The sequence below is a fragment of the Bos taurus genome, chromosome 18 (genome assembly GCF_002263795.3).
Source record: "Bos taurus isolate L1 Dominette 01449 registration number 42190680 breed Hereford chromosome 18, ARS-UCD2.0, whole genome shotgun sequence".
NCBI lineage: Eukaryota > Metazoa > Chordata > Mammalia > Artiodactyla > Bovidae > Bos > Bos taurus.
In genome coordinates this window covers 42,616,996-42,631,458 of record NC_037345.1, presented here as the reverse complement: position 1 = coordinate 42,631,458, position 14,463 = coordinate 42,616,996, and positions in this window count along the sequence as shown.

Here is a 14,463-nt window from a genome sequence, read left to right as displayed (position 1 = left end):
AACCTCATTGGTTGAGATGATTCACTGATATAACATCATCAAGCTTCTTGCTGCACAATGAATGGCACATATTGGGTTTTTGACTCATAAATGCAAATTCATTCATAAATACACACAATGGGCAGAGCAGCAAAGCAGTCAGGATCACAAGTACTGGAGTCCAGCTGCCTGGCGTAAAAATTCTGATTTTCTCTTCACTGACTATATATCCTGCGCAACTTACTTGGCTTCTTTGAGTCTTAGATTTCTCATTTATAAGATGGTAAGAGTAGTAAATGAGATTGTTTTTGTAAAACACCTAGCATAGTGCCTGACACATAGCAACAATTCAATAAAAGGTAGACATATTTAATTAAAAAAAAAAAAAAAACACAAACAAACCTCTAAGTACTTCCACTTCTTGGTACATATCCCAGAGAAGCAATAACATAAAAATGCACAAGGATGTTGATTGCAGAATAGTGTGTGGTACAGTATGAGACACTGAAAATAAAGAAATGTCCATCAACAGGGCAATGACAAACAATAGTGTAGAACAGCACGCAGCAGCTTAAAAGGATGAGGCAGCTCTGTATGCATGAATATGGACAGAGTTCCAGGATCCGTTTGCGAGTGAATGCAAAGTAGTGGACTGACACATTTAGAAGAATGGTCTTCATAAATAACCTCCAAAATAGAGATCTACATGCAGAGCCGGTTTCACAGGCTTGTGGTCAAATTCTGGGTATGCCAATGCTGTGCTGAAGCATTCTTAATAATTTTCAAATTTTAAAAAATTCCTAATAATTTATTCTTGGAACTGTATTTTGCAAATGAAGACTGGTGGAATGATGGAGCACGTACCTGAGCAGAGAAGTGACAATGGGTAGCAGCGTGGTCTGGTACTTGGACTCAGATTGGCACTGGTGGTGACAGTGGCAGCAGAAGCAGCAGCACCTGGGCACAGTGACGGGACATGTGGTAGGAGAACAGCTTACCTGTCCATCCCTAGAGCTGACGTCTGCACAAATATTAACTCTTAGACCCAAGTGCCAGAAGAGGAACTGCTGATACCCAAGTAGCATACTTTGTTAGTAAATTACTACAGAATCTGAGCACATACGTGGGTATTTTGGACATTGCAATAAAGCACAGCAGAGATTTATCAATTGCTACCACACTGAAAAGCAAATATTCACAGGCTTAAACGTCCCATTGGATGGGACGTTTTCTTTTTAAATTTTTTTTATTTTATACTGGAGTGTTGTCGATTTACAATGTTGTGTTAGTTTCAGCTATGCAGCAAAGTTACTTAACTATACATATACATAGAAGAAACAATCCTAAAATTTGTGTGAAACCACAGAAGATCTCAAGTAGCCAAAGCGATCTTGAGAAGAAAGAATAAAGTTCTAGGTATCATGCTTCCTTCAAAGCCATGGTACCGGCACAAAAGTAGACTGATCAACAAATGGAACAGAATAGAAAGCCCAGAATAAAATTTTGGCATATAGAGTCAACTAATACCTGGCTTGCTGCAGTCCATGGGGTCGCAAAGAGTTGGACACAACTGAGCGACTGAACTGAACTGGACTGAATACCTGGCAATCAAACCAGTCAATCCTAAAGGAAATCAACTAAGCCAGTCAACTCTAAAGGAAAATCAGTCCTGAATATCCACTGCAAGGACTGATGCTGAAGCTGAAACTCTAATACTTTGGCCACCTGATGGGAAGAACTGACTCACTGGAAAAGACCCTGATGCTGGGAAAGATTGAAGGCAGAAAGAGAAGGGGATGACAGAGGATGAGATGACTAGATGGACATGAGTTTGAGCAAGATTTGGGAATTGGTGATGGACAGGGAAGCCTGGCATGCTGCAGTCCGTGGGGTTGCAAAGAGTTGGACACAACTAATCGACTGAACTGAACTGAAATATTTGGCAAGGGAGACAAGAATACCCAATGAGGAAAGGATGGTCTCTTCAACAAATGTTGCTGGGAAAGGTAGATATTCATATACAGAACAGTGAAATTGGACCTTTTTGTCACACCATGCCCCCCAGTTAACTTGAAATGAATGCAAGATTCAAATGTAAGAGTTGATAGTATAAAATTGCAAGAAGAAAATGTTGGGAAGAAGCTCACTGAAATTGGTCTTGGCAGTGATTTTTTTGGACATGATACCAAAAGCATAAAGAATAAAAGCAAAAGTCAACAAATGGGACTACATTAAACTCAAATCTTCTTCACAGCAAGAAATCAAGTAATAAAATGGAAAGACAGTCTATATAAGGGGAGAAATAAAAATATCACCATGATATTTGTTTAATTTGTTGTTGTTCAATCCCTCGGTCATGTCTGACTCTTTGTGACCCCATGGACTGCAGCATGCCAGGCTTCCCTGTCCTTCGTCATCTCCTGGACCTTACTCATATTTGTCCATTGAGTTGGTGATGCCATCCAACCAATTTCTCCTCTGTCATCCCTTTCTCCTCCTGCCTTCAATCTTTCCCAGCATCAGGGTCTTTTCTAATGAGTTGGCTCTTTGCATCAGGTGGCCAAAGTACTGGAGTTTCAGCTTCAGCATCAGTCCTTTCAATGTATGTTCAGGTTTGATTTCCTTTAGGATTGACTGGTTTGATCTCCCTGCAGTCCAATGGACTCTCAAGAGTCTTCTCCAACACCACACTTCCAAAGCATCAGTTCTTTGGCACTCAGCCTTCTTTACGGTCCATCTCTCACATCCATACATGAATACTGAAAAAACCATAACTTTGACTAAACAGACATTTCTTGACAAAGCAATGTCTCTGCTTTTTAATACACTGTCTAGATTTGTCATCGCTTTTCTTCCAAAGAGCAAGCATCTTTTAATTTCATGGCTACAGTCACCATCTGCAGTGATTTTGGAGCCTATGAAAATAAAGTCAGCCACTGTTTCCACTGTTTCCCCATCTATTTGCCATGAAATGATGGGACCAGATGCCATGATCTTAGTTTTTTGCATGTTAAATTTTAAGCCAGCTTTTTCACTCTCCTCTTTCACCTTCATCAAGAGGCTCTGTAGTTCTTCTTCGCTTTCTGCCATAAAAGTGGTATCATCTGCATATCTGACATTATTGATATTTCTCCCAGCAATCTTGATTCCAGCTTGTGCTTCATCCAGACTGGCATTTCGCATGATGTACTCTGCATATAAATTAAATAAGCAGGGTGGCAATATCCAGCTTTGATGTACTCCTTTCTCAATTTGGAAACAGTCTGTTGTTTCATGTCCAGTTCTAACTATTGTTTCTTGACCTGCATATAGATTTCTCAGGAGACAGGTAAGGTGGTCTGGTATGTCCATCTCTTGAAGAATTTTCCAGTTTGTTGTGATCCACATAGTCAAAGGCTTTAGCATAGTCAAATGAAGCAGAAGCAGAAGTAGATGTCTTTTTGGAATTCCCTTGCTTTTTCTGTGATCCTGTGGAGGTTTGCAATTTGGTCCCTCGTTCCTCTGCCTTTTCTAAATCCATCTTAAGCATCTGGAAGTTCTTGGTTCACATATTGAAGCTTAGCTTGGAGAATTTTGAACATTACTTTGTAGGCATGTGAAGTGAGTGAGGTAGTTTGAATAGTCTTTGGCATTGCCCTTCTTTGGGACTGGAATAAAAACTGACCTTTTCCAGCCCTGTGGCCACCACTGGGTTTTCCAAATTTGCTGGCATATCGAGAGCAGCATTCTAACAGCATCATCTTTTAGGATTTGAAATAGTTCAGCTGGAATTCCATCCCCTCCACTAGCTTTGTTCATAGTAGTGCTTCCTAACGCCCACTTTACTTTGCACTCCAAGACGTCTGGCTCTAAGTGAGTGATCACACCGTCATGGTTATCTGGGTCATTAAGATCTTTTTTCTGTATAGTTCTTTTGTGTATTCTTGCCACCTCTACTTAATCTCTTATGCTTCTGTTAGGCACTTGCTGTTTCTGTCCTTTATCGTGCCCATCTTTGCATGACATGTTTCCTTGTATCTCTAATTTTCTTGAAGAGATCTCTAGTCTTTTGCATTCTATTGTTTCCTCTATTCCTTTGCACTGTTCGCTTAGGAAGGCTTTCTATCCTCTCTTTACTATTCTTTGGAACTCTGCATTCAGATGGGTATAGTTTCCTTTTCTCCTTTGCCTCTTGCTTCTCTTCTTTTCTCAGGTATTTGTAAGGCCTTCTCAGACAACTATTTTACTTTTTTGCATTTGTTTTTCTTGGGGATAATTTTGATCACTGCCTCCTGTACAATATTACGAACCTCTGTCCATAGTTTTTCTGGCACTCTGTCCATCAGATCTAATCTGTTGAATCTATTCATCACTTCCACTGTATGATTGTAAGGGATTTGATTTAGGCCATACCTGAATGGCCTAGTGGTTTTCCTTACTTTCTTCTATTTAAGTCTGAATTTTGCAATAAGGAGTTCATGATCTAAGCCAGTCAGTTCCTGGTCTTGTTTTTGCTGACTGTATAGAGCTTCTCCATCTTGTTTGTTTAATGGTGACTTTCTATTTCCATTATCCTGTCTATACTTTTGAATGAAAATTCTATAGTAAGGAAGAGCTGTCCCCTTCCCCATTTGTCTATTTATACAATTATTTACAGATATCAACATGGATTTATGGATATATGTTTTATTCTAAGGGTTATATTGTTTGTATTATTTATTTTCTTGCTTTATTTGTCCTGCTTCTACATGGATGGACCTAGAGATTGTTATAGAATGAAGTAAGTCAGAGAAGGAAAAGTATCGTATAACAGCCCGTATATGTGGAACCTAAAAAGAAATGATACAAATGAACTTACTTACAAAACAGAAAGAGACTTACAGACTTAGAGAAGAACTTACCGTCTAGTCAAGGCTATGGTTTTTCCAGTGGTCACGTATGGATATGAGAGTTGGACTGTGAAGAAAGCTGAGCACTGAAGAATTGATGCTTTTGAACTGTGGTGTTGGAGAAGACTCTTGAGAGTCCCTTGGACTGCAAGGAGATCCAATCAGTCCATTCTGAAGGAGATCAGCTCTGGGATTTCTTTGGAAGGACTGATGCTAAAGCTGAAACTCCAGTACTTTGGCCACCTCATGTGAAGAGTTGACTCATTGGAAAAGACTCTGATGCTGGGAGGGATTGGGGGCAGGAGGAGAAGGGGACGACAGAGGATGAGATGGCTGGATGGCATCACTGACTCGATGGACGTGAGTCTGAGTGAACTCTGGGAGTTGGTGATGGACAGGGAGGCCTGGCATGCTGCGATTCATGGGGTCGCAGAGTCGGACACGACTGAGCGACTGAACTGAACTGAACTATGGTTGCCTGCACTCTCTGCTATATTTAAAGTGGATAACCAAAAAGGCCCTGCTGTCTAGCATGTGGAGCTCTGCTCAGTGTTCTGTGGCAGCCTGGGTGGGAGGGGGTCTGAGGGAGAATGGATACATGTGTGTGTGTGGCTGAGCCCCTTCCCCGTTCACCTGAAACTATCACAGCATTGTGAATTGGCTGTACCCAATACAAAATACCAAGTTAAAAAAATTATCTTGCTTCTCTTTCCTTGCATCTTCAGGGTGAATGCAGGTAAGTCTTTAAAACTCTAGACCAGAAGATTAAACAAGCCTGAGTCTCATGATGTGTCTGTGTCACGTGAGTGTGGCCGTCCAGTGACTGTGATGGTCTGGGAAGGGACTCCTGGCCGCCAGGACCCCAGGGTGTCATTATGGAAGTGGATGTTCTTCTTCTTGAGCCTGACACCATGATTGGCAGACCACTTCCCAGAGCATCTTCTTTCCAGTCTGAAAGGAATGGAGGGCTTCCCAGGGATGACTTGGGTCTGGGAGGTCTGGCTGGGAGGAGCTGGGACCAGGCTCTGCTTCCATCTTTCAGTCTTTCTCTGACTCTACCACGGACACCAAACTGTGTCCAGTCCTAGGGTATCTCTGATTTTGGTCCAGCCAGCCCACCTCCTACCATGATTGTAAGTAGAGCTCTAACTGCTCACACATCATGTGGTGCCGGTACCATTTTCTGGAGAAATAAATCTGTTATCTCAGGAAAGAAATTTACTTCTCTAAGCCTAGTCCTTGATTAAGGATAAAATGTAAATATCCCAAATGTTTTTAAATTAAAGTTAAAAGAAAAAATTTAAAAATTCTTTATTTCTAATTTCTTTAGAAATTAAAAAATTTTAATTAATAAATTAAAAATTAAAAGAAAAAAATACACCAACACCCCCAAATCATCTTGGGTAGTGGTGGTGGTAGATGGAAGTTTGAGAATGAAGCATGACTACTATTTTAGAGGCACTGATTATAAGCGCAAAGTCTCCCTGTTTAGAGCAACATAACACTTGTAATGGCTCATAATTTTATGGTGTCTTTTAGATGGACGGCTAATATATGGCAAAACTCAGCTAAATATATAGTTTATTTCAGCAAAACAAAAATTTTAACCAATTAGGTTTACATATAGCTTTTAAATTTTGTTGGGCTTCCCTCTTGGCTCAGTAGGTAAAGAATTCACCTGCAATGCAGGAGACCCCGGTTTGATTCCTGGGTTGGGAAGATTGGCTGGAGAAGGGATAAACTACCCACTCCAATATTCTTGGGCTTCCCTTGTGGCTCGGCTGGTAAAGAATCTGCCCGCAATGTGGGAGACCTGGGTTTGATCCCTGGATTGGGAAGATCCCCTGGAGAAGGGAAAGGCTACCCACTCCAGTATTCTGGCCTGGAGAATTCCATGGACTATACAGCCCATGGGGTTGCAAAAAGTCAGACATGACTGGGCGGCTTTCACTTTTTAAATTTTGTTACTAAAGGAACTGTACTTTGCTGCCTGATAAGATCTCTAGCCTCTCCTAGATTTCAAGAAGTGCACTTAAAAGCTTTGAAGAAAAGCAAAGGATGTGATTATATATATATATTTTGTGATTATATTTTTAATACACAGAGACTTGGGTTGAGAAGAAGCAGAGGGAAAATAAGAAGAACCCCTCTCCCTACCCCTGTGCACAAAACTGGCTCAATAAACATTGGCTGAGAATCAGTTTCAAGGAGGACAAGGTCTGACTGATGAGAGTATCTGCTTCCTGTGATGTTTGTTAATCTCCTTCATTAGAGAAATGCACACTTGCATTTACACTTGCATATTGGTTGATGTTTTTGAAGTTTGTTTTCCAAATTTTGGATACTCATTCATTCACTGAACAAATAAAGGGGAGAATGGGTGTCCTGGAGAGCAGGACCAGGTATCAAAATCTGGGTACCCAAATCCATGTTCTAGGATAGATTTGTGTGTACCCAAGGGAAGAAGGAGGAACCCAGCTGATTCTTGGCACATCAAACAGGTGACGTCTCTCTGCTGTACCTGCATCCTCAAGTGTAGCTCTGCCACGGAAGTCAAAGAGACCTGGGCTGAGGAATTAGAGGCTTTTTGTTCTAAAAGTCTGTCTTTTATCGTTTAAATTACAACACTGAATAATTTTGTATGTGTAAAAACTGTCAAAAGTATCCTTAAATCGTACCTTTGCCATGTGCTAAAATCACTCTTCATTATGACCTATTTGTACATCATGTGAACCAAATATCTCAGCCGGGAAATGTAAATGGGTTTTTGTTTTTGCTCTGCAGGTTAGGTCAGCAGACGTCAGCAACAAATATGATCGCAAGGGTGAAGGTGACATGATTTACTTAAATCAGGCAATTTCTCCATTAAAGCATCGAAGCCTCAACTCATAAAGGCACTCTTTAGCAGATGAACTATAACGTCGCCCAGCATTTGTCATATTAGGTGATTTGAAAGGAAAGAACAATTATCAAAATGAATGTAATTCTCTTTTGAAGAAAAAAAAATTTAGTTTTTGCAGCAGGGGGTGGTTAATTTTCCATAGATAAAAACAGGTTTCACAACAATTCGCGGCCATAACATCACACAATTAAAACACAAGAATGATCCAGCGCCAAAGCAGACAGTTGTAGGAATTAGTTGTTTAGGGCTGGGGAAGCAGGTTTTCCTTCCAGCATCAAAGGTTATTTTGCTCCCCGTAGGAACAGCTCTGTTACCATCAATTGTGCTAGAGTGTCGCCAACCCCCAACCTTACCCCGGTTTCTGAGCTGCTTTCAATTAGCAGGGATTATTAAACTGGAAACATTTTAAACTGCTGCCGAGGCTGCTTCCCTGCGTTATGAGCTGAGCTGGAGGCGTCACAATAAAAGCTGATTGATTAGCAAAGAATGTACTTACAGCAACTGATGCCCAGTGTCATTTTCTATGCGTTTTCATAAGCTCCCCTGTCCCCTGAATTTTGCGTTTTCCTTCAGAGCTTAACCTTGGTTTCTCTGTCTGGCACTTTCTACGTCCTGGAGGCTCTCAACTTCCATCTCAATGACCTGCCCTGGACCCGCTGGCTCTTCACACTCCTCTCTTACCTGGACTCCAAGGAGGGTGACCCGTGGGTGAAGGTGGGTGGATCCCTGAGGGAAGACTATTAGGTTCTTGCTTTGATGTTTAATTGTCTGCAATGCAGGAGAGCTGGGTTCAATCACTGGGTTGGGAAGATCTCCTGGAGAAGGAAATGGCAACCCACTCCAGTATTCTTGCCTAGAGAATACCATGGACAGAGGGGCCTGATGGGCTACAGTCTATAGGGTCACAAAAAGACACGACTGAGCAACTAACAGTTTCTTACTTTGTTTAACTGTCAGAACCCTAGAATAACAGCAACAAATAACGCATCTCTAAAGAAAACAGGCCACAGAGTACTGAGGGGTGGAAGCAGGTATCTGTGTCCTGTGGGAGGTTTCAAAAACTGAAGGCGTGAGCCTCGAAGCATCATCTGGTGCTCAATGATCTTCTGTCTTCTATTGATCTTAAATTGTCTTGTGTGAATCTTTTGTTTCTCCAATTACACTAATTTAACTTATTTGATAACATATCTGCTGTGCTAAGTCACTTCAGTCATGTCTGACGCTTTGTGACCCTGTGGACTGTAGCCTGCCACCTGTCATGCTCCTCTGTCCATGGGATTCTCCAGGCAAGAATAGTAGAGTGGGTTGCCATGCTCTCCTCCAAGGGGTTTTCCTGACCCAGGGATCGGGCCCACGTCTCTTTAAGTCTCCTGTGTTGGCAAGTGGGTTCTTTACCACTAGCACCACCTGGGAAGCCCTTTATATACATATCTATGTATATAAACATTTATGATAATTTCTTGTATATTTATGCATTATGTATCATTTAATATATTTTTATATACCATTTAATTCTAACAATAATACTCTGAGTTGCTGCTGCTGCTAAGGGGCTTCAGTCGTGTCCGACCCTGTGCGACCCCATAGACGGCAGCCCACCAGGCTCCCCCATCCCTGGGATTCTCTAGGCAAGAACACTGGAGTGGGTGGCCATTTCCTTCTCCAAAGCATGAAAGTGAAAAGTCAAAGTGAAGTCGCTCAGTACTCTGAGTTAGGTTTAGTTAATATCCCCATTTTACAGATAAGTAAACTGAGGCTTGGAAGTGGTTGAAGCTGACTTCAAAATGAGACAGAACGCTTAACCATAGTTGTTGCTTCTTTGTCCTTAACTTAAGCTTCAGATTCCCCATTTGTCTTTATTCCTTTCCGGATTGTTGGCTTAAAAAAAAAAAAAAAAAAAGGTTTATTCAACACATGCTTGTTTTGTGTTTGCTTTGTACCTGGCTTGTTTCAGGCTCTGGGGACAGACATGAACTAGTCAGACCAGCTTCGTCCTGTTGTGGGGACCAGGCTTGCGCCCCAGCTCTGATGTTTCTGACCCATTTCCAAGGTCAGACCCAGCCTGCCTTTGATTCTTCATTGGGTTCATGGGCTCCACCTGGGAGCACCTTTGGCTGCTGTTGGGTCTGTGAAGAAAATGTGGGCCCTTGGTCATTCTTATTTGCTGCTTGAGAGAGGATAAAAGGAGGTGATGTGTGCCCAAGCTGGGGGCCTCAGAGGGCATCTGGCAGACTGGAGTAAATGTGTACGCCTGCATTGCCACTCACCACGAGCAAGGAGTCAGCCTTCTCGGCTTTGCAGTATTGCTCGAGTCCTACAGAATAGACACAGCCCATGTTGAGTGGACTGGAAGCAAGAGGCTGGGTGTCCTTTTTGGTTCCACGAGGGGCTGCCGTCAGCCCCTTGCCAGTCCCTTGCGGGGCAGACGCAGGGCTGGAGTTAAGGCTGGGGTACGGTGGGGATAAGCTAGTTCCCTTGGAGGCGGAGCCGGGGGTGGGGGGAGGCTCACCACAGCGATTTCTGGATTACGACTCCAATCGCCCAAGAAGAAGCATTTATTACCTCCAAAGTGGTGCCGGCTCTGTAGTCCTGAATGGAGAGGTGAGGTATTGCCGCTGTTATCTTCTGAACTAACTGCTATTGCGTGTCCCATGACCAGCCGTGGCAGGGTTTTTGTTCCCATGAATGAATGGGCTATAAATCTGTCGGAGTTGACACTAGCAGCCGTCCTAGAGGGTGTAAAGAGAAAATGTGCTGAAGAATCTTGTGGTCTCTGCTTGCCTGGAAAATGAGTTCAATAAAATGGAGGTGATCAGTGCTTATTTATAGGGTAAACGGATACATCCTGCATCGGCGCCGTCAGGAGCGAAGTTAGTGTTTTCTCATTTACACTCATTCCGCGCCGCGCGTCCTGCTTGGGGCGGCGCGTGGGGCCGCAGAAGGAGAGGAGCCGCCTGCCTGCAGACCGGGAGCTTTTCGCTCTGTTTCTAAGGCTGGGGGATCCGTCGTGGGAACTGGCCGGAGGGGCTTAAGGTTGTGAGATTTAGTAAGGATCCGGAAAACCCAAGGCCCTGAACGATTCTTTATTTACATTTCCACTTCGAGGGTGAATGACAGCCAATGGGACAAAATTCATTGCCATTTTTCAGGCCTCTGAAACAATAAATTGCAGCAACCATAAATTTGGAGCTGGGTTAAGTACTGAAAACAATTTATTGCTAATTTTTCCCTTAATTGCATTCCCAAGAAGAAGGTTTGGTGCTCACTGGTGGAATTATTATATAAAAATTATTTGTTAGAAAGCACAATGAACTGTAAATCAGAAGCTTACCTGGAACAGGGTCAAGGTTCCCCACAATTCTCCCCACCCCCACCACCAGCAGACATCTCCAGTGAGGGTCTCGGAAAATAGAAGGATCAGGGATAATGCACCCACCGTCCTTTCTCCCTCCTCCAAGACAAGGCACGGAGATTAAGTGTTGATTGAATAAGATGCCTCACCTCCTAAAAGTGATTGTGTGAGTCACTCGTGGAAGGGAGCAGAGGGGCCATAATGGAATGTTCACTGCATGGCCTCCTTGCCTCATTTAATTTGTTTCGAGGCTTCCAGCGTGTCAGGCTAACTTCAGTGGAGGCCAGGGGACAGGGCTGACCCTGTTGGTGGAGAAAGTTGAAAGGCAGTAGCATCTCGTCAGAAATTGCTGGGATGGAGTGAAACCCTGTTGCTGTCTCACCTTGGGTGCCGATAACCCTGTCCCAGGGTGAGCTTCCTCTGAAAGCCAGGTGAGACAGGCGTTCCCATGAGTGAACACAGCCTATTGGAAGTGACCAGTTATCTCCTGGTTCTTAGGTCAGAAGTCTTGGGCTTCCCTGGTGGCTCAGATGGTACAAAAATCTGCCTGCAATGCACAAGACCCGGGTTTGATCCCTGGGTTGGGAAGATCCCCTGGAAAAGGAAATGGCAACCCACTCCAGTGTTCTTGCCTGGAGAATTTCATGGACAGAGAGGAGCCTGTTGGGCTGCATTCATAGGGTTGCATAGAGTCAGACACTACTGGGTGACTAACACTTTCCTTAACACTTGGCTCCTCAAGGAAAACAGAACTGTCCTGTACGTGCCATCCGTGCTCCTTTAGGACCAGAGGAGGCCATTAACCAGAACTCACCTGCATGGACCAGTCTCCTTGACATTTTGTGGGTCAGAATGGGTGATAGATTTGCCTGAACAAACCAGCCAGAGAGAGAGCCTGGACTGAACCTGTGCCCCTCTGGAAGCTCCCGGGGCTAAAATTGCCATTTTCAAAGGCGTCTGGGGAGGAGCCTCTGGCTGCTGAGTGTTTATTATGTAACAAGCACATTCATCAGAGGGTGGAAAACTCATCCGTTTCTCGCCTTTCTACAGTGGCCCCTCCCATCTCTGGCCAGTTGTGGCTCTGGTGGCAGGACCCTGCTATGCATGGTGCAGGGCTGTGCTGCCATCATGAACAACTGGTGTCCCACTGCTGGCCACGGGAGTGGGAGAGAGGGTTTGAGGGAGGGGCATGGTATCCAGGGCTCTGAGAGTCTTTCCAGAGGCCAGGCAGGATGGGGAAGTGGATACTTTAGGACAGAACGATATGGCCCGTCCTCACGGGCACTCGGGAGGTAGGGTTGAAAGTCAATGTGCTATGCAAAGTAAAATTAGAAAAAAGCTACAATTTCCTTGCTAGCCTGCTGGGAAGGCACTGCATTAGAGAATGACCCTGAGTCCAGCATAGCCTGTTTGACTCTAGTGATGGGATAGATTGCTATATCGCTGCTCATCTCTAGAATCATAATCATTTGGTGGCACAATGAGGCCACGAGGGCCTCAGAAGGTTTGAGACCCTGACCAAGGGACCAGCAGATTCTCCTCTCCATCTCCAGGCTACCCAGGATAGCGTCTCACTGATGGGACAGCACGTAGCAGCAGCATCTCCACTCTGTGTTATGACAAGTGCATATTGGGAAACTCCCAGGATGAAGCCTGTGCACATCCTGAGTGCACAGCAGCCAATTTTCCAGCAGGACCAAGGAGAGTTTCTCAGACCTCCTACTTCCATCTGTCCACTGTCTCTACCTGTTTCCTTCCAGTTCCCACTCCTTCCATGAGCAAATCACCTGGAAGGCCCTTCTGATGGGAGTTCCAGCCTTGAGTTCATGGTTCATGGTTAGATGTGATTGAACAGTGGGCTCATGGTTAAATGTGATTGAGAGTATGACAAACCAAAGGGTACCTGTCAAAGCCATGCTGCATCCTTTGACTCTGGGTGGACAAGACCACTGTGGTCCATGGGACACCACACAGGAGAGCCAGGACAGCCCAGCTGAGGCTGAATTCTTTTTCTTGTGGACAGTGTGTGTGGGTGTTGGGTGCCTGCCCCAGGAAAGCAAGGCAGCTTGTCTGGGATTTTTTGGCACAGGCTAAGTGGTCAGATTGGAGGCAAACAACAGCAATAATGAACTGAGCCCATAGACCTTGGGTCAAGAGCAAGGGAGGAGGAGGACTGATTCCTTCTGGGGGAGACCCAGTCTGGAGGAGAAGTCTGCGCGAGTTCCCCCAGAAGTGGGGTCACAATGGGCTATTTGCTGTCAGTCTCACCAGCAGCAAGTGCTGTAGGGGGTTCAGTGAACATTAAGAGCAAAAGCAAATCATTGCTTTCTGAATAGAGCAGGAATGTACATTTATTTCTGAACATATGAAAATACAGGGAAGTTTCCAGAAGTAAATAAAAATTGCCTGTAATCCCCACTACCCAGAGATGAACATGTTTAAAATTTTTATAGATTTATTCACAGGCCCATGGGCATTTAGATGTATTATTTTTTTTCCAAACTGGGTTTCTACTATACTATACAGTTTTTATGTCTCACTTTCCCCCCTTAACATATTGTATACATTTCCCATGTACTTAATGGTGTTCACAAACTTTTTTTTTTTAATTTTAGGAACCTTACAAAAATGGTATAGATGAACGTATTTGTAGGGCAGGAATAGAGAGGCAGGTGCAGGGAACAGACATGTGGCTGCGGGAGGGGAAGAGGGTAGAGGAATGAATTAGGAGATTGGAATTGACAATATATACACGATCATGTGTAAAATGGCTAATGGGAAGCTGTTGTATAGCTCAAGGAGCTCAGCCTGGTGCTCTGCGATGACCTAGAAGGGTGGGATGGGGGTGGGGCTGGGAGGCAGGCTCAAGACAGAGGGGGTATATGTATACTTCAACCGATTCACTTAGTTGTACAGCAGAAACTAACACAATATAGTAAAGCAACTATACTCTAATTAAAAAAAAAAAGAATGAACAGAATTGCATTTTATGGTTGTACCATTTTATTTGACCATTTCCCTTTTGGGAAACATTCCCTGGTGGCTCAATTGGTAAAGAACCTGCCTGCCAATGCGGGAGATGCAAAAAGATGCAGGTTCCATTCCTGGGTCTGGAAGATTCCCTGGAGAAGGAAATGGCAACCTGCTCCAGTAGTTTAGTCTGGAAAATTCCATGGACAGAGGAGTCTGGCGGGCTACAGTCCATGGGGGTTGCAAAGAGTCAGATGTGCATATGCACGTGCGCACACACACACACACACACACAGTTGTTTCTAATTTTTTGCCCTTACCAGTGCAGGTGTGACAAATATACTTGAACATAAATCATGGGGTGCATCTCTGCTTTCGCCTTATGGTGAATT